The sequence below is a fragment of the Miniopterus schreibersii genome (genome assembly GCF_964146895.1).
Source record: "Miniopterus schreibersii genome assembly, chromosome: 7".
NCBI lineage: Eukaryota > Metazoa > Chordata > Mammalia > Chiroptera > Miniopteridae > Miniopterus > Miniopterus schreibersii.
The window spans coordinates 4,897,411-4,918,120 of record NC_138108.1 but is presented as its reverse complement, the minus strand read 5'-3'; the positions used below and the strand labels follow the sequence as shown (position 1 = coordinate 4,918,120).

Genomic DNA, 20,710 nt, shown 5'->3' with positions numbered 1-20,710 from the left:
GCAGGGTGGGTCGGCAGAGCTAGCACCTCTGCCTGGTAGGGTGCTGCCCTGGAGTCTCTCCAGGGGCTCGCCGACCCTAGCGTCGCCTTAGAGAGAAATCTCTGGCACGTTGACCCGCAGGGTGGGTCGGCAGAGCTAGCACCTCTGCCTCCTGTAGCTTAGTTAAGATTACATAGTGTCCTTTGCTTTAGGGAGTAGAAACCCTGCACAAAGACCTTGACTTGGAGACAGAGTGTCTAGACAAACAAGAATGTTTGTGCAGAGCAGGAACTGGGTAAAAGGTCACTGTTTTGGGTATGGTGGTCTGGGTGCACTATAAAAAGCTTGTAATCAATAAACTCGGGGCGCAGCCCGGCTCAGCTCAGCTCAGCTCTGCCTTGGCTGTAGCCCTCCCGATCCCATCCTTTTCTATGAGTCTTTCTTTTCTAATCCTCACCCCCTCAATCAGGTCCTCGTTCGCCTGCCGGCTGGCCCCGGCAAGTGGCGCCCGAACAGGGACCTGAAAACCTGGGACAACGGTAGAGGACACCGCTCGGGGAGCGCGCATTGCTACTGGGTAAGTGCAACCACGGTAGCGGAGAGGGCGGTTAGTACATCGGGAGTAAGGAAATTATGGGACAGGAGAATAGTAGAATGCTGTTCGCACAAGTCTTAAAAACAATGCTCCGTTCTAGGGGCGCCAAGGTTAGTACCTCACAACTGCGTACATTTTTGCAGTTTGTGGAGGAAGTGTGCCCCTGGTTCCCTGAGGAGGGCACGGTGAGTTTAGAAACTTGGAATAAGGTAGGAGAACGCTTGCAGGGATATTTTCAGGCCCATGGACCCCAAAAGATGCCAGTAGAAACTTTTTCTCTTTGGAATTTGGTTAGGGACAGCCTTGACCCACGCTATGAAGGCACCCGCATGAATCCTCCCCTAGAGGTCCGTGCTGACTCTGTGAAAGATCCACACTCTGAGGATGTGGCCACCGCTCCCCCGCTGGAGCCGGGGCCTCTTATTGGCAATAGCCGGCCTGATAGATTAACCCCAAAGGAAGAGGGAGATCTTGAAGAAGCCGCTGCAGAGTATGAGAGAGAGAGATATGGGGAGTTTGCTTTTCTTTCTGAAGAGTGCACAAAAAGGTCTGGCCCTACCCCCTCCGCAGCCACCGCGGAGGAGGTACAGAGCAAGATGCAGGGAATGTTACAACAGATGAGAGATCTCTTACAGGGTCCAGGCTCTGGCGGGATGAGAGGAGGTACAGATGACCCCTCTAATTACCCTGGGACGGGTTTTGGTGTTGCTGCAGCGAGGACTGCCTTGCCGCACGCTGGACAGGCAGGGGTTAAAATACTAGACCCCCGAGAGCGTGCCCTGTTTGCCCTAGCACAGAAAAGGCTGGAGATGGAATTACGGAACCTTTGCAGCCCCAGCCACGCCCTAGTCGCACAGGCCTAGGGTATTTTTAGGTGGGGCCTTTGATATTCCTGTTACCCACGCTGATAAGGTAACTTGGAAATCAGATCAGCCTGTGTGGGTAGATCAATGGCCCCTGTCTGAGGAAAAAATAGCTGCCGCTAAGGACCTGGTGCAGGACCAGCTCCGGCAGGGCCACATAGAGCCTTCTAACTCCCCCTGGAATTCCCCCATATTTGTTATTAAAAAGAAATCTGGAAAGTGGAGATTGTTCCAGGATTTAAGAAAAGTTAATGAGACTATGGAACTTATGGGCGCTCTTCAGCCAGGACTGCCCACTCCTGCGGCCATCCCCCGAGGCACTTTCAAAATAATTATTGACCTGAAAGACTGTTTTTATACTATTCCCCTTCATCCACAGGATTGCAAGAGATTTGCTTTTAGTGTCCCATCAGCAAATTTCAAAGAACCCATGCAACGATACCAGTGGAGAGTGCTGCCGCAGGGGATGGCAAATAGCCCCACCTTGTGTCAAAAATTTGTAGCCGCAACTCTGTCCCGAGTCCGGCGGATCTATCCCACTATCTATTTGTGTCACTATATGGATGATATATTAATTGCAGCTAGTCAAGAAGGAATTTTACTTAGGGCTTTTGCAGACCTTGAACAGGACTTGAGTAAGCAGGGGTTAATTATTGCCCCAGAGAAGGTGCAGCGTCATCCTCCATTTGCTTACTTGGGGTTTCATCTTCAGCCTGACCTATTTTCTTGTCAGAAGGTGTCCATCAGAGTGGACGACCTTCATACTCTAAATGACTTTCAAAAGCTGCTTGGAGACATTAATTGGATCAGACCTTATTTAGGCTTAACTACTGGAGAGTTAAAACCCCTGTTTGACATTCTCAAGGGTGACTCAAGCCCGTCTTCGCCAAGACAACTTACACAGGCGGGACGGGCGGCCCTACAAAGGGTCGAGACAGCCATAAAATCACAGCAGGCGACTTTTTGTGATTATAGCAAGCCTTGGTATGCCTGCATCCTGGCCACCACCCATTCCCCCACGGCCGTCCTATGGCAGGACCGCCCACTCCGCTGGGTGCATCTCCCATCTTCACCTGCTCGAGTGTTAACCCCTTATTACGAGCATGTGGCAATTCTTATCCAACAGGCTCGAGAAGAATCTTGCCGATATTTCGGACGAGAGCCTGCGGCCATCTTAGTGCCTTATTCTCAGGCCCAGATAAACTGGTTATTCCAGAAATGCACACCTTGGGGCATTGCTCTAGCTGAATTCCCAGGACAGGTAGACAATCATTACCCTCCAAATAAACTTTTACAGTTTTTTCTCAGGCATTCTGTTATCTTTCCCAAGATAGTGACGGACCAGCCTTTGCCTGATGCTGACACGGTGTTTACTGATGGCTCTTCATCGGGCACCGCCGCCTATGTGCATGAGCAACGAGTTGTCAGATGGGCCACCCCCTATTCTTCAGTCCAAGAGGTTGAATTAGCTGCTGTATGTCGGGTGCTTGTTGACTTTGCACACAAGCCTATAAACATCATATCTGACAGTCACTATATAGTCCGAGGGCTCTCATGTATTGAAACTATACCCTTTATTGGCACCACTAACTCCACTGTACAGCAATTATTTCTGGCCATACAAACAGCCATTCTAAATCGCAGTCACTCTTGTTATTTTGGGCACATCCGCACCCACACTAATTTACCTGGGCCTTTAGCTGATGGCAATAGACGGGCAGATGAAGCCACCCGACTTTACCTCGTCGGAGTGCCCGCCACCCAGGCATCCCATGCCCTGCACCACCAAAATGCGCATACTCTCCGACTACAATTCAAAATCACCAGAGAGGCGGCTCGTCAAATAGTAAAAGACTGCCCCACATGTCCTGCTCTTACTACTATTCCTCATTATGGAGTCAACCCCCGAGGGCTGCTGCCCAACCATCTGTGGCAAATGGATGTCACCCATATCCCTAGCTTTGGTAGGCAAAAATTTATTCATGTTACAGTGGACACGTATTCAGACTTTATAATAGCCTCGGCCTTGCCGGGTGAGTCCAATACTCAAGTTATTGCTCACTGCTTACGCTGCATGGCCATTATAGGACAACCTAAAATAATAAAAACTGATAATGGCCCTGGTTACACTAACCAGCGTTTTCAGAATTTTTGCGCCCAACTAGGAATTCAGAGCAAGACTGGAATCCCTTACAACCCACAGGGCCAAGGCATAGTCGAGCGTGCGCACAGCACCCTCAAAAATCAATTAATTAGAATAAAAAAGGGGGAGCTGTACCCCCTAACCCCCCAGAATCAGTTAAATCATGCTCTTTTTATTCTTAATTTTTTAATTTTGGATGCTGAAGGCCACTCTGCAGCCCAAAGGCTTTGGCAGCCGAGTTCATCTAAGCACCAAGCCTTGGTGAGATGGAAGGATCCGCTTGATGGGGCTTGGCATGGGCCAGATCCGGTATTAATCTAGGGCCGAGGGCATGTGTGTGTTTTTCCACAGGATGCTGAAGCGCCGCGGTGGCTCCCGGAGAGGCTGGTACGACACGCGTCCCAGAACACTCGTGGACCGGATGAGAAACCTCTCCATGCACGGCCGAGCCCCGCCTCGACGGAACCCAGCGCCCCAGAACTCAGTGACGGAGACCCTCGCGCGACCGACCGACCAGGCGAGGAGGATGGTGCAGAACCAGAGAATGGAGGTCACTCCTGAACGGTTGTTTCTGGCTATGATAGCCCTGGTCGCGGCCGCCCCTAGAGCCTCTGCGGCGGTTCACTGGGCCTACCTGCCCAGTCCTCCATTGCTGCAACCTGTAACCTGGCAGCATGAGGAGGTGGTGATTTACACCAATGACACCTGGGCAGTGGGAGGACACTCTAGTATTCATATTCAGCCAGTGAAGGCTTCGAACTTTACTTATCATGGACACGCCAAGAATCAGCCCATCTGCTTTTCAAAAAATGATGGGGTAGTGGGCTGCTTTAAAATTGGCATTACTAAGTCTGAGTCCTTACTGCCGGTACTCAGCGGAGTCTTTTCTCTTGATGGCCGTCAACAGCCTTGGACTTTGTCGGCTTCAGATTGGACACATTGGTATGTGGACTTATGGTATCCCAGTAAGATCGCTGTGGGAAGCGCCACGAATCCCCCAGAGGGGGTGCCTATCTGTGAACCTGATCTCACCAATCGTACAAAGCAACCACATTGGATGAACTGTAGAGGGAAACTTGGTGTATTAATCAATGCAACTGGGGGGTCCCCAATCCATGACTGGTCTGCTGCAGGCCCGGAATGGAAGGCCCTTGCTGAATCCTTTTGGTCAGTGAACCAGGGGCCATTTCAAACTCAGCTGTGGCGACTCGTTGCTGCCATGGGGGGAGACATCTATACCAATGACAAACGGGGAAATACAGCAGTCCTCATGGGGCAGACACAACGATTCCGTAAAATACAAGCCTGTGTCCCACCACCCTATGCCCTACTCGTGGGCGCCCTGAATATTATTCGGGATGCCTCATATTGGCAGATCCAATGCAATAATTGTACCATCAGTAATTGTGTGTATAATGTATCTCTGAACTATCAACTTATGGTCATGTATCAACCCACCTTTGTAATGATTCCTGTAAATATTTCTGGGGAATGGTATAATGATAGAGGGCTTCAGGTGATCAAAGAGGCCACCGAGCTCCTCCTGCGGAGCAAGAAATTTATCGGCCTCCTAATTGCAGGCATTACTGCCCTGGTGGCCGTCATTGCGGCCAGTGTCACCGCGGCCGTATCGCTGTCTCAAAGTATACAAACAGCACATCAGGTGAATCAACTTAGTGCCAATGTTACTCAGGCACTAGGAACCCAGGAAGCGATAGATTTAAAGATAGAAGAAAGACTTAATGCACTCTATGACACCCTTACCATCATAGGGCGAGAAGTGCAAAGTTTAAAGCTACGGCTAGACTTAGACTGTCATGCTGATTTTAAACACATTTGCGTGACCCGTAAGGAATATAACAGCTCTTCCTACCCCTGGGACAGAGTGCAAAAGCATTTAACAGGGGTCTGGCATGATGGTAATGTCTCTCTAGACTTAATACAACTCCATCAAGAAATTCTGGCCTTGAGGGAAGCGCCTAAGATAGACACCTCACTTGCAGAAATGGCGCAATCTTGGGTTAATGGAATGAGGGGACATTTCCTCTCAGCAACAGATTGGAAACATGGAATTCTCGGAGTGGCCGGATTGGCTACTCTCGTTGTCCTTGGTTTTTTAATAACACCCTGCATACTGAAAACACTCATGAGAGATATTAAAGTCCTAAAAATAGGACTACATACTCTCCACCTGCATACCCGCCCAAAAGCTTTAGAGCCTAGGTCTTTAGTTTAGAAAAGAAAGGGGGAGATGTGGGGAGCCGGCTGGCTGCCCCTCCTGAATAGTCTCCCTGGCAGGGTGCTGCCCTGGAGTCTCTCCAGGGGCTCGCCGACCCTAGCGTCGCCTTAGAGAGAAATCTCTGGCACGTTGACCCGCAGGGTGGGTCGGCAGAGCTAGCACCTCTGCCTGGTAGGGTGCTGCCCTGGAGTCTCTCCAGGGGCTCGCCGACCCTAGCGTCGCCTTAGAGAGAAATCTCTGGCACGTTGACCCGCAGGGTGGGTCGGCAGAGCTAGCACCTCTGCCTCCTGTAGCTTAGTTAAGATTACATAGTGTCCTTTGCTTTAGGGAGTAGAAACCCTGCACAAAGACCTTGACTTGGAGACAGAGTGTCTAGACAAACAAGAATGTTTGTGCAGAGCAGGAACTGGGTAAAAGGTCACTGTTTTGGGTATGGTGGTCTGGGTGCACTATAAAAAGCTTGTAATCAATAAACTCGGGGCGCAGCCCGGCTCAGCTCAGCTCAGCTCTGCCTTGGCTGTAGCCCTCCCGATCCCATCCTTTTCTATGAGTCTTTCTTTTCTAATCCTCACCCCCTCAATCAGGTCCTCGTTCGCCTGCCGGCTGGCCCCGGCATCAATGGACTTCCTCAAAATAAGAATATTGCTTGGACCCCAAAATAGCAAAAATCCCCAGGAAACCACAGACCTGCCTCCTTCCACCCTCACCCAGCCTTTTCTAAGTCAGCCAACCATGTCCACCTGGCTTTGGAGGCTCCAACCATATATATGGGGTCACCATGTTGCTAAAGGACTTTTGCTCTTGGGCATATTTTTTTAAATATATCTTTATTGATTTCAGAGGAAAGGGGGGGGGAGAGAGAGAGAGAGAGAGAGAGAGAGAGAGACATCAATGATGAGAGAGTTGTCATTGATCGGCTGCCTCCTACAGGCCCCTGACCAGAGATAGAGCCAGCAACCCGGGCATGTGCCCTGACCGGGAATTGAACCACAACCTCCTGGATCCTAGGTCCATCTCAGCCGCTGAGCCACGCCGGCCAGGCTTGGGCTCATTTTTTGAAGTACCTTGTTCCATTCAAAGCCAACTCCCAGGACATGAATAATAGCAAAAGAGGCTCGAGGGATGAACTCAATAGAAACTGGCATCAGTGAGCCTCGAAGGGAAACCACTGCAGCTTGAAACAACTCTAGGGAACAGGAAAACAGCCCTGGGCACTTGACTTTGAACGACTGGAGTTTTCAAACAACTGGTCTCGGCAATCACTCAGCTGGTTTGTCATTTCTGAAACACAAAAGGGTGGGGAGAGTTCTTAACCATCGCTGCTGAGATTGCACAGGGCTCCAATAAAGCTCAACCTCGTCAGTCCCCCCTTTTGTTCAATATGATATTGTCACTAAACAACTCAGAGGTAAGCATAGACTTCCCAAGTAGGGTGATGCAGGGCCCAAGACATAGTCTCTCCAGGATCCGGCTACAATCCTCCAATCTAATGTTTCAAATTTTTCTTCCACTGGCCTGACTCAGCATCACCAGGAACTAAGACTTCACTGCTCAGGTCCCTACCAGACTCTAGGCTGCTTTGCAGGTGGCCTTTCCCTCCGAGTCGGAGGAAGCACTGTGACCTGAAGCCCGGTGACTTGGCAGTGACCTGGAAGGAGCCAGCACAGCAGCAGACCATGCACGGGGTTGGAACTCTCCCTGGACGAGCTGCTGCTGGACCACTAAGGAAGTCCAGCAAGATGGGTCACACATGCCCTTAGATGAAGGTAGCCAAGACTATGCACAACACCACCAAGAGTATAGACATCTTAGCCTCAAGGATGTTCTTCTGTAAGTATAAATTACCCTGAGTTTCAAAGGCTTGGTACCACAACAAACAAACAAACAAACATAAAACAAGGAACTCAAGAAACGATGCTACACGATTTTCTACAGCTGACCTCTGGTATCCACTGGGCTGAGTAATTCTCAAGGTTCAACTCCTGGCTCTTGACTTTAAAGAACGTTTGTACTACTATTTCTCTATTTTGGGCATCCCTCTCTTAACATGTCTAAGGTCCAGGACCCTAAAACAACTGACCTTCACCACCACCTCTCAACAGATGGTTCAACTAGTTTTACAGGAACAGCACCAGCTGAAATTATGACTTTCAACACCTCCTGTGGTTGTCTACTCTCAGGTACAGCAGCACCAAGAAACACCAGGTCCAGTGAGGGCCACAAAAATCTCTAGGGATTTCCACTCCCTTCAGGTTGAAACTCAAGTCTTTTCAACATGGATGATATGACTTTCCATTTTTGGACCTTTGCTTATCTCTCCAACTTTATTTGTGCCAACTTCTATCCTCAATCCTGCTATTTGTGACGGCATAGATGGACCTTGAGGGCATTCTGCTAAGTGAAATAAGTTCCACAGAGAAAGACAAATGGTGTCCTTTATATGAGGAATCTAAAAGAGCTGAACTCAGAAACAGAGCAGAATGGTGGTTGCCAGGGGAAGATGTCTCATCAAAGGGTACAAACTCCCAGCCATAAGATAAATAAGGTCTGGGGATCTAATGTACAGCCTGATGATTATAGTTAACAATACTGTATTTATATAACTAAAAGTTATTAAGACAGTAGATCTCAAATGATATCAACACACACACACAAAATCATAATTATGTGAGGAGTAAAAGGTGTTAACTAACCTCACTGTGGTAATCATTTTGCAATATAAACATGTACTTGCCCTGACCCCGGAGCTCAGTTGATTAGAGCACCATCTAATATGCCAACGTTTCAGGTTCGATCCCCAATGAGGGCACATCAAGAATCAACCAGTGAGTTCGTAAATAAGTGGGACAACAAGTCAGTGTTTCTCTCTCTCTCAAATCAATAAGTACATTTTTAAAAACATGTATCTAATCATCATATTGTACACCTTAAACTTACATGTGTTATATGCTAACAATATCTCAGTAAAGCTGGGGTGGGGAGGGGATAGTAGTTCAGTCTATAGAGCTTAGAGCTTGAACTCCCCTCCTCAAGTTCAAGCTCTAAGCTCTATAGACTGAACTCCTCACACGCACTTCCCAAATTCACCGTGCTTTCTTTCCGGCTTTTGGTGCTATTCGCATGGCTTCCCTTGAGCATGTCCCCCCAGCTCCAACTCATGCTTCGTGTCTCTTCGTAAACTCCTGTAGCCTTGTGTCCCCCCTGGACTGCAAGCTCACTGAGAGCAGGGACCATGTTATTCAACGTCTCACTCCTGCTGCATGTGCCCAGTAATTATGTGCTCTCAGTCTGTATCTGTTGAAAAACAAAGTTTCACTGAGCTTTAGAGCAGGTTTGGTGGGTGTGAGGCTGTGGGACGGGTGGGTGGCCGGGAGGAGCAATTAAACCGGAGAGTTATAAAGTTCAAGCTTCAAACGTACAGTGGTGGTGACCCAGAGACCCGGGTGGGGCTAACCGAGTGGCTGCCCAGGTGGAGTGGAAGTGAAGGTCACAGGGCAGAGAATAGGAGGCGCCTCTGCCCCAGCCTCTGAGCTGGGTGGCACTTAGGTTGCCCGGAGAAGTCAGGTGCGGGTGGGGTGGGAAGGGAAGCTGTGAGTCAGGCTCCAAGGTCTTTTCACAGGTGGTGTGACTAAGGCAGGGAGGGGCCTTCAGCCCTCGGCCCAGCGGCAGTGGAGCAGAGGAAGGGAAATGACAGTGATGGAAGGTTTACACAAGACCAGCAGTGACCCCGGAATGGCAGCCCTGCCTTCTGACCCTGAGATCTACGGACCGGGCACGGGAGGGTGAGGCCTCTGTGAAGAGCGTTTCAAGATGAAGAGGTGGAGGAGTTTTCCAGAAAGAGGCTGTGTCTACCAAAACATGTATTAATAGAATGGGCTTTGCAGAGAGCCTGGGAGAAGGCCGGAGAAGGTGCACATTCAAGTGGTCGAATCGCAGGCCTCCTTCTGCTTTGGCTTCAGAATTTGTTCCCCCTGCAGAAATGTCTGCCATCTTGCTGGAGACCTGCTCTTACCCTACAGCAGAGGAATCAAAAACTTGTGTATGGGGGGGAGGCGGGGAAGGGGACAAGATAAATTAAAACAATACAAAACAAAAACTTGTGTATGGGGTTATCCATCCCCATGCGGTCCTTCATTCTGTGGGAAATTGGGTCTTGACTTGTTTTTGTGGGATGTCGGTACAATCAAAGCCTCCCCTTGGGATTACGGTAAAAGGGGACTCTCATCTTAATTGGGGGGCGGGGGGAAGGAAAGAAAGAAAGCTGCGGGGGGTAAAGTCTTTATTGAACAAAGTTTCAAAATTAGATAAAACTTGCAGTCTGCTCCCTCTGGAGGACCTGGCACCTCCCTGCCATGGTAACTAGAGAGAAGCGAAGAGCAGCTGGGAGCCAGCCTGCTCAGGACTTTGCGCCGGCTGACTTCTCTCTGGCCTAGAGGGCTATGGCTTTTCTAATAGTTTCTAACATGCTTGAGATAAATTGTCCCTGGCTGGGATGGACTTTACCTTTAACATGCTGCTATTTTATTTATATTTCAAATTTTTTATTTAGGTTTTTCCTAGCAAGATTAGTCTAGTTTTCTTTTTTTTGTGGGTTGCGTTTATTGAGGTTTTGGTATCGAGGTTGTAACAAGAATAATCGTCACCCTCCCACCCCCTTCCCAGACCAGTGGAATCACTATCTGCATTTCAACAGGGTCCCCCAGTAATTACATGGACATTATAGTTTGAGAAGCTGCCCCAGGCATTGTCATTTACTGAAAACTGCTCCTTTCCTGATCTCAGTGTAAGGAACCTGACTGTCTAGCCAACGCCTCCTTCATTCCAGCTCAGTCCCCCTACTGCACTGGTTCCAACAATCCTTCCCCCACCGTTTTGTGGGTCCTCTAACTCCTACAAGGTGTCTCCTTCCCGATGCCCCCACCTCCGTCCCCATTTCCTCACCGCCCCTTATCTGGCTTGGATTCAACAGTAGGCCTTAATTATTATTACTGCCTTGTATACACTCTCTCCTTCCTTTGCTCCGTCTCTCCATGGGGCTCCCTAACAGAAACAACGCTGGTTGAATCCAACTCCCCACCTTCCCAGCAACTGTGGCTGGTGAAAAACACAGAAGAGCCCTGTGGGCCGGTCCTGCTTCACTCCCCCCTTCCCTCAGGCTCCCAACAGTGAGCGGATGACCTGGCTTCCAGCTTTCCCGGGAAAAGAGAAGTCCTCAGAAGGAAACATGTCCCGGCACCTCTGCCCACCGGCTCCCTGCCTCTGTGCCCGCACTCGGCCTCCCCTCTGTCCCTGGGAGGGAAGGCCACCTCGCGGGCATCAAGGCCAGGCCCTCCGCTGTGCGCTGCAACCTTCTTTTCTTGCTCACTCAAGGACAGGTGTCTAGAAAATGCCCCCCACACGTACCTCCCATCACATTTCCCCCCGCGGCTGACTCCTTCCCATCAGCACTAAAGCTGGCTGTAATAGCTCCCAGCCTAAAATCAAAATCAAACCAACGAAAAGAAATAAAACAAGCAAACAAACATCTGTTTGGCCCTACCATCTCCTCCAGCTACCACCTCATTTCTCTGTTGCTCTTTAGAATTAAACTTCATGAAAAAGTTCTCTACATTCACGGTCTCTCTTTCCAGAGCCCCACTCTTTCTAGAGACCACTCCTGTCAGGCTCTTCCACCCACCTCTGCTGAAACAGCTCCTACCGAGGCCGCTGGTTACCTCTATGGTGCTGATGCCAGTGACCAATCGCCAGCAGCAACCTTGCTTGAGTATTAGCCAGAATCGGTGGCGTCGGTCCATCCTCCAACCCGCCATGGTCTTCCAGCACAAAAAGTTCTCCTGGGTGTTTCCCAGCCACCCTGGTTCCTCTCCTCAGAATATTTTGCTGGTTCCTTGTCATCTCCCTGGCCTCTCAAGTATGGGGGGCTTCTGGCTCATCCGTGGCTTTGCCCTTCATTAACACTCACCCCCTAAGTGATCCCACTGAGTCTTGAGGTCTTGCTTCCTTTAAGGACTCCCAAAATTCTATCTCCAGCCTGGGCCTCTCCTCCAAACCCCAGACTTCTACATCCATCTTCCTACTTGGGTGTCTAACAGGCAGTTCCAAGTTAATATGCCCCCAGATGTGTTCCCGACTTCCTCCTTCACATCTGCTTCTGTTTGTCTGTCGACTGGATTATTTCAAAAGTTTTCTAACAGGTGTCCGGGCCGAAAGCCTTGTGCCCTTCAGGCTGGTCTTCACAGCACTACCAGAGTGGTCCTTTTAAAATGTCAGACCACATCCTTTCTCTGCTCAAAACCCTCCAAATAGCTTCCCATCTCATTCAGAGTGAAAAGCAAAGGCCTCATTTCAGCCTCTATGGTCCGCATTCTCTGCTCATCTCTGCCTCTGCTCAGGGATCTCGCCTTGCTGGGGTCCATGCGCCCCACCTCGGGGCCTTGGTCCTTGCTGTTCCCTCTGCCTTTCCGTGAACATAGGTCATAGCAACATGCTTTTATTTTTTTCACCTAGAAGCTACCCATACAGGAGAGCTATAAATAACAACACCGTGCACTCTCCCCCTTCCTTGGCCTCTGTTGCTTTTCTCCGCAGCACTGAAAACCATCCAGTGCCGTATATGTGCTGTTCGTTTGTTTATTGTTTGTCTTGGGAGCTGGGACTGTTTGGTTGACTGTCCCACCTCCTAGAACAGTGCCTGGCACACAGTAGATGCTCCAAAATCCCTGTCCAATTACAAATAAAAACCAAAGCAACAGAAAGAAACAAAAACAGGCATTTATGGCATTTTTATGGTCCAGATTCTGCTGTCTGGGCTTTGCAATGCCTTTTCATGTTCACCCTCATAAGCCTATGGCCTGTATGCGTGTGTGTGTGAAGGAACCAGACACAGGGAAAGGAAATAGCCCGTGGAGACCAGACGGTAGAGCTGGGGTTCAAATCCAGGCTGCTGCATCCCACTAATCTGGGCCATTCCATCACTGTCCACGGCCCCGAGGATGCCAGCGTGACCGATGCGTCCCCCACAGGGATGCCGGGTTCAAGCTACACCGTCGGCTCCAGGTGCTTAGCAGAAATAAAGCTTTGTTAAGAGCTGAGGAAGTGGTCGCGGAAAGTGAGCGTGCGATTTCTCCAGGAAGCTGCTTAGACAGAAGACACGGGGCCGGGCACCGACATCTGAGCGGCGAGGGAAGAAGAGGAACTCCCCGGCTCAGCTTCTGCTTTCCTCTGCGCCCCTCCCTCTCCCGCCGCGGCGGGGCCTCGGGCGCCGAGTCCGCCCGGCCGCCAGGGGGCGCCCGAGGCCGAAGGGGGCGTTGCGGCGCCGCCCGACGTCGGCCCCTCGGCGGCTGCGCAGTGCGTACGTCAAAGCCGGGCTCGGTCCGGGAACGGGGAGCGGCGCGGCCTGGGAGAGACGGAGCCTCCGGGAGCCGGGCGCAGGCGAAGGCGAAGGCAGAGGCGGCGCCGGGCTCCGCAGCAGCAGCCGCAGCAGCCGCCACCGGGCGATCGAGCGCAGCAGTGAGGCGGCCGCCGCGGGAGCCTCTGGGCCGCCGTCTGCCCGCGCCGCCGCCGCCGCCGCGGGAGCCCGTCGCCGGGAGCGGGAGCGGACGGAAGACAACGGAGGGGCCGAGCGCCCGAGCCGCGCCGCGGGGACCGAGCGAGCAGCCCGAGGCGGCGGCGGCCGAGGACGGGGACGGCGACGACGCGGAGGCTGAGAGGGAGCCGCCCGGCCCAGCCCGGTGAGTGACCCCCGGCCCTGCCCTGCCCTGCGCGCGGCGCGGACGCCGGCCCGGTTTCCGCCTGCCGTGCCCGGCCCGTCACCGGCCCCGGGGCCGCCTCCATTTTCTCGGCGGCAGCGGCGGCCCGGCGCCTCGCGGAGCCTTCGCCTCCTGCCCTCGCCGGCGCCGCGCCCGGGGCCTGCGGCGGGGTCCGGGCGCCCCGGGCCCTCCCGCGGCTCTGCGGCCGGGCGGCGGGGAGGTGCGGGCCGGGCCAGCTGTCACTGCCTTCAAGCCCGGGCCCCCGGTCAAGTTCCTGTTCTGCGAGGCCGGCGGCCGGTCCGCCACGGCCCGCGGGGGAGAACGCCTAACCGACCCCTGGCTGGGAGTGTGCGGCGCCGCGTCCCCGAGTTCGGTTGAACCACCAGCGCGCTCACCGCGCGCAGGTGCCCGGTCGTCCGCCCCGGACGGACTCAAAGGTGAACCCGGGCCCGCGCCTCCTCCCGCGGGGCGCTCACGCCCGGGTGTGGGTGATAAGCCCGGTACACAGATAACACGATACCAGGAAGGAGGCGATAAAGTCCTGGGACGGAACTGCAAGGTGCTAGAAAGGAACCCGGGGAGGCCCGGCGGATGGACCAATCGCTTCCGCCCAGCCGAAATCTGGAAGGCTTCCTGGGCGAGGCCGTGCCAGGGGGCGCCTCGGGGGCCTCCCCAGGGGGGATTTGGGAGTGGAGGGGTCGCGGAATAGAAGGTACGGGGCGGGCCGGCGAAGCTAGAGGACAAAGGTAAAAAGGCGTAGTGTGGAAACAGTGGGTAATTCATTCTGTCGCCTAGGACGGCGGCGGGGGGGGCGGGGGGGAGCAGAGAGGTGTTTGGGGGCCTGGTCCTTGAGCGCTGCGGAGGAGCTGCCTGAGCGGCGCTCGCCCGGAAACTTCGAGCTCGTTTCTCTGTGACTCATGAGCCCGGAAATGTACGCGGAGGGGCGTCAAAGGCGCGCTCGTGAGAGAGGAGAGGAGGCCCCGGCTGGAGTTGACGCTCGGTGCCTTGAATGTAATGCAGCTTGAGATCGATTTTGACAGCTTCCCGGGTAGTTAAATAAATCCATGTCCAGTCTGAGCAAAGTACCTTTTGCACAAAGCTTCATTAGATGTCAGGCTCTTAAGAGGTAATGGGAAGATGTGTTTAAAATAAGCTCATCTCCACCGAAGGCGGTTCTGTGGGTGTGTAGTTCACTAAAACGCATCAAAACTGAAGACGGTGTGTGTTGGGTGTCTGCCCCGTGGAATTACAGAGCGGAGCGTAACTTCTTTCAGATGGCATTTGTGTAAAGCAATCTGAATGGATGGTTTTCAAAATCAAATTGTTGCCAGTATTGTGGGATGGAAAGTTGGACATAGAACCTTCTTATAGAAAGGTAAAATTTTCTTTTTTTTTTTCAGTTCTGAAAATTTTTATAGGAGAGCCAGAAGCAAAAGTCTTTAGCTTTGTTTTGTATATTTAAAAAGTATTACTGTCTCTATTTGAAATCTAGACTCTATGGAAGCAGCTTAGAACCTGTGTTAGTTTTGCAAGCACTTATTTGTTTGCTTATATGATGACTATAAACCTTTTTCAGTTTTAAAAAAAGTTGTAAAATGCAGGACGTACTGGAAAATTTTTAAAAATTATATTCTATAATCTTATCACTTAGATTTCGTTACTGTTAACATTTTTGCATATTTCCTTTTCACTCCTTTTATGTTTTTTTCTTTACATAATGAAATAAACTGCATATGTGTGTGTGTATATATATATATATATATATATATCACTTTTATTAAGCTTTTTTGTCATTAAATATCTTCATGTAAAAATATTTTACCCAAGTAGGGGAAGTCTTAAATGTATTTTTTTTTCTGACAAGGTTGCACTATTTATGTAAGATAAAATGCAGTAGACATGCATTTTATTTAATAACTGCTACTATGGACAGAATTTTTTCTAAAATTGTCTTGTTTGAAGTATGTTTATTAACTTCTGTACAATTTAGATCCTGTTGCTTGTTGAGTAAATATTACTTGGGACGCATCTTGTCATCAGGAAGCGATCACACATCTCTGCTATATGAGAGGATGTACTTTTTAAAATCGCATTATAAAAAGATTGCTCTCACAGCTTTTCATAGCTCCCATACAGTGTAACGCGCCTCCCATTCCCTGCCCCTCCCCAAATAGTCTTTATACTAGGGCCATCCATATAGGCTAACTACTTTTGATCATGACATTACAAAGGTTCAGGCTAGATACATTAAGTTTTCTATTGGTGTTTCTTTAGTAAATATAGAATTCGTCACGAAATAAGTTGCTGCTGTAACAAAAGGGACTTGGTTTTTTTTGTTGTTTTATTTTGAGGCACTTCACTTTAGTTCATTAGCATTGCAGTCTGCAGGTTCTTGTTTAAACCAGTTTTTCCTCTTGTGCTTTACATTCTAAAATGTATAAATGAGGTTTCTAATGGCATATGAAGTGAGATGCTGAGCTAGATAATATAAATTTTCATAAAATCAGTATAAAAGAATAGCTGAGAAAGTCCAGTTTAAGTATGGGGTTTAGTTTTATAATTTGGTTTTATTCGAATCTTTATTTGTATAGTGCAGATGTGTATGCCACAGGTACCCTTTATTACTTTTGAATATTTAAAGTTTTTTCTTTTGATCATCTTTTGTAGGTTATAGATTTCTGTTATTACTGCCCTACTTTCCCAAGAGCCTTTTTTTCCAGGAGCGGTTGATCACTGATCATTCAGGTTCACCATCTGCCATAAAAATACAGACCCAAATCCAAATTGTACCCCCACCTGACCTCCACAGAACGCAAAAATATAGGGTATAATTTCATTTCAGGCAGTGTGTTCTGGTTACATTTCTGGTGGTGTTTTTATTTTTAATATCTATTTTCCTCTTTTTTATGGCTCCTTTTAATTAGGAATTTGATTTTATGAATGGTGTGTTACAGAAATAGTGTCATAGGTGGATTAGTATTGGTAAGGGCAAAACACTGGTAAAACTTCGGTGTACTTGTTTAATTTTTGAGGTGTAAAGATCTTATGTTTGTGTGAATGCATATCAAGCCAAGTAGCCTAAAAATTGCATAATAATTTAGTCATCAGTCTATATTTTGGTTTTTATTGGAGAGAAGGCTGGCATTGGGTCCATCTCTAATTAAAAGGAATTGAGCTATATGAGAGTTCTTTCTTTGAGTGTCTTACCCTCTAATGACTATCCAGCTGGACCCTAATCATCATCTTTATCATTCCACAGTATGGGGCTGGGGCAGAGTGAGGCAAATATCTCTACCACCAGCATTTGTAAAGTAGACCAGCCTGGGAGTAAATACTAAATGTTCTGCTTCTGTTTCTCAGGCCTTCCACGATTGTGAGAGGAGTTATTGAAGGACTAAGTGACACATGATAGACTGATGGTGATAAAATGAAGGTTAACAGCCTGTTGGCCTCAGCATTTTGTTTTAGGGTGTGCATATGTGTGCATCCTCCTCCAATGTACTATTTCTGCCTCACTGAGCTTCCTGGCCCCACTGTGCTTTTTTAACTTTCTTTAGAGATAGAAGAGGTGTGATGAAGGCAGAATTGTGTTTTGTTAGCAACTATGGTGTTAAGCTGGCAGAGGAAGGAGGAATGGTATGCAGAGAATTGCAAGAGGTCAGTCAGGTGTGAAGTGGCCCCAAAGGAGGGAGGTAAAGCCTGCCCATTTATGTTGGCAGTGTCTAGCACATACCTTAATAGATTTTTCTTTAAGATTTGCGTAATCCTTAATAGATTGTGTCTAATTTGAGATTGTGTTTGTGTTTACTTGTTTGTATGTATACATGCATTTTCATATGCATAGTTACAAGGATGAGAAAATCTAGTTAACCACTGTTTAGTACTCCTTGGGAGCATTCTCCAACAGATAACTTGTTAATGACCAAGGAAATATGATAATGCTAAAACATCACAACACTGATTCTTTTGATAAAATGTTTGTCAGAGAAACAACATATACATTTTGTAGATTGATCTTAATTAAGTGGCTACCTGATAACTTTGTCTGAATTGTAGCTTGCTCTTTTACAGGGTGCTGTTAACATGTTAGTCCCTGTTCTCTCCACAGTAGATTATGTATTTAGGCACAAGGAGGGAATAGCAGGAACAGATTTTTGTTTACAAGTCTATAGTTAAGGCCCACTCTGCGATTTACAGAATTCCGAGACTAGCTGGTTGAAAGCACAGGTGCAGCCAAACCCCCTAGATTGTGGAACCCTCATCCCTTCTTTGGGCTCTGTAACTTAAGGCAAGTTCCTTCACTTCTTTCTAGCTTACATTCCTTGGATAGGAATGGTATAGTCCGTATCTACAAAGATCGTAGGGGGCTTAATGAGTTACTCCATCTAATGGTTTATAACAGGGCCAGGCACGTACCAAGTGCAGGACATAAGTTCTGTGTTGCTGGTGCTGGACTGTTAGGTGGAAGAAATGTGAGAACTTGAGAAACCCTCTAGTCAGAATGGTTTTTTCTGCAGTTGAGAACACTGAGGCCCGCTGTAACCCGAGCAGTGTGTGGCTTTGAGCTGTAACTGGTGGAACTTTCTGTGAAGTGGAGTCACTTGCTTAGGGTCATGCAGCTTATTAGCCACAGGACTGATCTAGAGAGAACCTGGTTCTCCTTGTTCTTTATCCAGTTGGCTTGAAAGAAATTGCTTTATACTTTATGCAGTAATGTCATCTTTCAACCTTTTCACTAATATTTACAAAGATTATATCCACATCCTAGATGCTCTTTATTACAAGATAATTCTTGTTTTGAGGTGTTGAATATACTAATGTCTATAATTATAATTATAGCTGGAAATGGCTTGGGGGTGGTTGTATGAAGTTAAAAGTTGGAATAGCACTCAAGGGAGATGGACAGAAATAGATTGAGTGAGAAAAGTACCATTTCAGTACCATTAATTGTAGGGCAAACCTCTGAGGTAGGTAGTGCTGTCTCCCAGCATCATTACAGATGGGAAACAAAAATGAGGACTTGTCGAGGCTCGCACAGGCATTGCACAGTTGAGGTAAGATTTGAACCCAGATCTGCCTCACTCCAAAATATATTCCTTGGAATAGGGATGACTCTCTCGTATGAAATAGTTTTATTTTCCTCCATAGGTTCTTGGTTTCTTGTTGGTCATTTTTTATTTAGTACTTTAGAGTGAAGGTTTGTAAGTGTAGCCTACTGAGGATTTTAATGGGTTTCCAGACAGTAACCACATGTCATAATACAAAATAAGATGGTTTATTCTAAATGCTCTAGTTGTATAGAGTCATAATTGATTAGTGGTTTATAGTTTTGGTTAGGCCAGTAGCTAGTGTTCATTTTCCATGTTCTTATAGAGAAGGCGGGAGGCCTTATGTTACAGTGGGAAATGCAGAGCCTGGGAATTGGAAGATCTGGCCTGGCTCCTGACTCGATGACTAATCATGTCACTCTGGGCAAGTCACTTCACCTTTCTGGGCATCTGTCATCCAATTGTTATACTCGGGATCGGATTGAAAACCCTTCATGTTTCTTGTTCTTATTTTCAGTGATCCTATGCATAGACTTTCTGACTTGCCTTTTTTTTTCCTGTACTAAGTACCGTGCCTTTTTGTCTGTGGTCTTGAAATCAGTTTCTTTATGAGAACATTCTGGCACATAAGCATGCTTTATCATTTTTTTCTCCTGCTTGGTCAAGTGCCTGGTGTTGTATGTCATAGTAGGGTAGTTCTCTGCTTCAGATAATGTAATATCAAAATGTGTATCTTTAAATTTTTTACTTTAGTACTTAGGAACAAATAGTTAACAACTAAATGTTATGTAGTTGTAAAGTACAAGCTTTTAGTAAGTCAAGTTAATGATTAACAAAATCCTCAAGCCTCACATCTAGTTTTTCTGTCAATTTTAGGTACTATATGCTATGAAGTTCTCTGAGCTCTTTGTTTTGAGGAAAGGAAAAACATTAAGAATGGAAAAGAAAGGACCAAAAAGGTAGAATCGAATTTGAGGATGTGAAGAACATTCATAAGATAGTATTCTTTGGCTCTAATTGATGTTAAGCCTCTACCAACATAAAAGGGTATGCTAGCCTTGATCATAGGGTTGTTTCTAGCCCAGGGTTCTGTTGCTGATAATAGATGACGGTGATGTTCACCATCCCTGAGCATTCATAACTCCTCAGACATCTATTATGGATTAGGTTGTTCCACAAGCAGTTTTTATTCCCCTTTATGCTGGGTCCTGTTCTATATGCTGCCCCCAGAGGGTTCCTGGTCTAGGTAAACAACTGCTCCCTTCTTTGATGGCATGTTATCAGTCAGTTCATTTACTTCTGGATTCTCCAGCAGGGAGACAGAGACCCAGGTCACTAACATGATCTTTGTGGATCTTTTGGCTCCATTTACAGTGTGGTTTTCTTCTCTGTTCAGCCTTGTTCCAGGGTGAGTTACAAGTTTTTCTTCCTTGTGTGTCATCTTAGTAGACTACCTATGTATAGAGTCATTTGTGTGTGTTTTGTACAATAAGTTGTAATTTATTTGAATTGTTAGTTTCCTTTCACCTTTCTTCATATCTTTCTCTCTTGTCTTACCCTCACTTCATGTTTTCAGAGTATAATACATTGTTTCTCTACATATTTATTCAGTAATACAACTCTGTAATCGGATAACACTGCTCAGCAGAGATGAAATATTTATCCAAATTACAATTTTCTGTGAATTTATTTATCTCTGCTATATTTGCTCTTACTTGCTATAATAGCTGAAGCTTATTAAGACCCTTTCCATTAAGTTTACATAAAAGCATTGTTTCCCAGATTGTGTTTTGCAGAACACTAGTCTTATGAGAGATTAGTAGCTGTTGGTGGGAGAGGTTCCAGAATAAAATTTGTGTTTGGGAAAACACTGAGTTAAAAACAGTTAATCAGATTTTAATTTTGATGGTAGTTGTGTTACTGTTTTTCTGCAGAGCTTGTCAGGGTTTTTATTTTATTTATTTTTTCCTAGTGCAAGAAGTTTATTTAGCTTTTAAGAGAGAAAGCCACAGAGGCAGAAGAAGTGAGCCAGCTAGGCTGCATGGACTCAGAAAACAAGTTACAGAGGCAAAAGAAGGGTCCTTGGAGCTTAGGA

At 47.9% G+C, this 20,710-nt stretch overlaps 1 protein-coding gene and 1 long non-coding RNA gene across 4 annotated transcripts in view; both read left to right on the top strand.

Annotated features, from left to right (window-relative positions):
- Nucleotides 1–342: 342 nt before the first annotated feature.
- LOC308559607 lies at nt 343–6,356 on the top strand. The gene is made up of 4 exons (XR_013999182.1): nt 343–556; nt 3,932–4,659; nt 5,557–5,960; nt 6,076–6,356. It is a non-coding gene; the product is annotated as an uncharacterized lncRNA (long non-coding RNA).
- A 6,816-nt stretch (nt 6,357–13,172) lies between these two features.
- CAB39 (calcium binding protein 39) overlaps nt 13,173–20,710 on the top strand; it is a 64,025-nt gene continuing 56,487 nt past the window's right edge. The window contains exons 1-2 of one of the 3 annotated variants that reach the window (XM_081142790.1): nt 13,173–13,342; nt 13,497–13,549. The gene's annotated coding sequence lies outside the window, so the exon portion shown is untranslated. Of the gene's footprint in view, nt 13,550–20,710 lie in introns of all 3 variants that reach the window. The other 2 variants (XM_081142789.1, XM_081142788.1) reach the window with 2 other exon arrangements.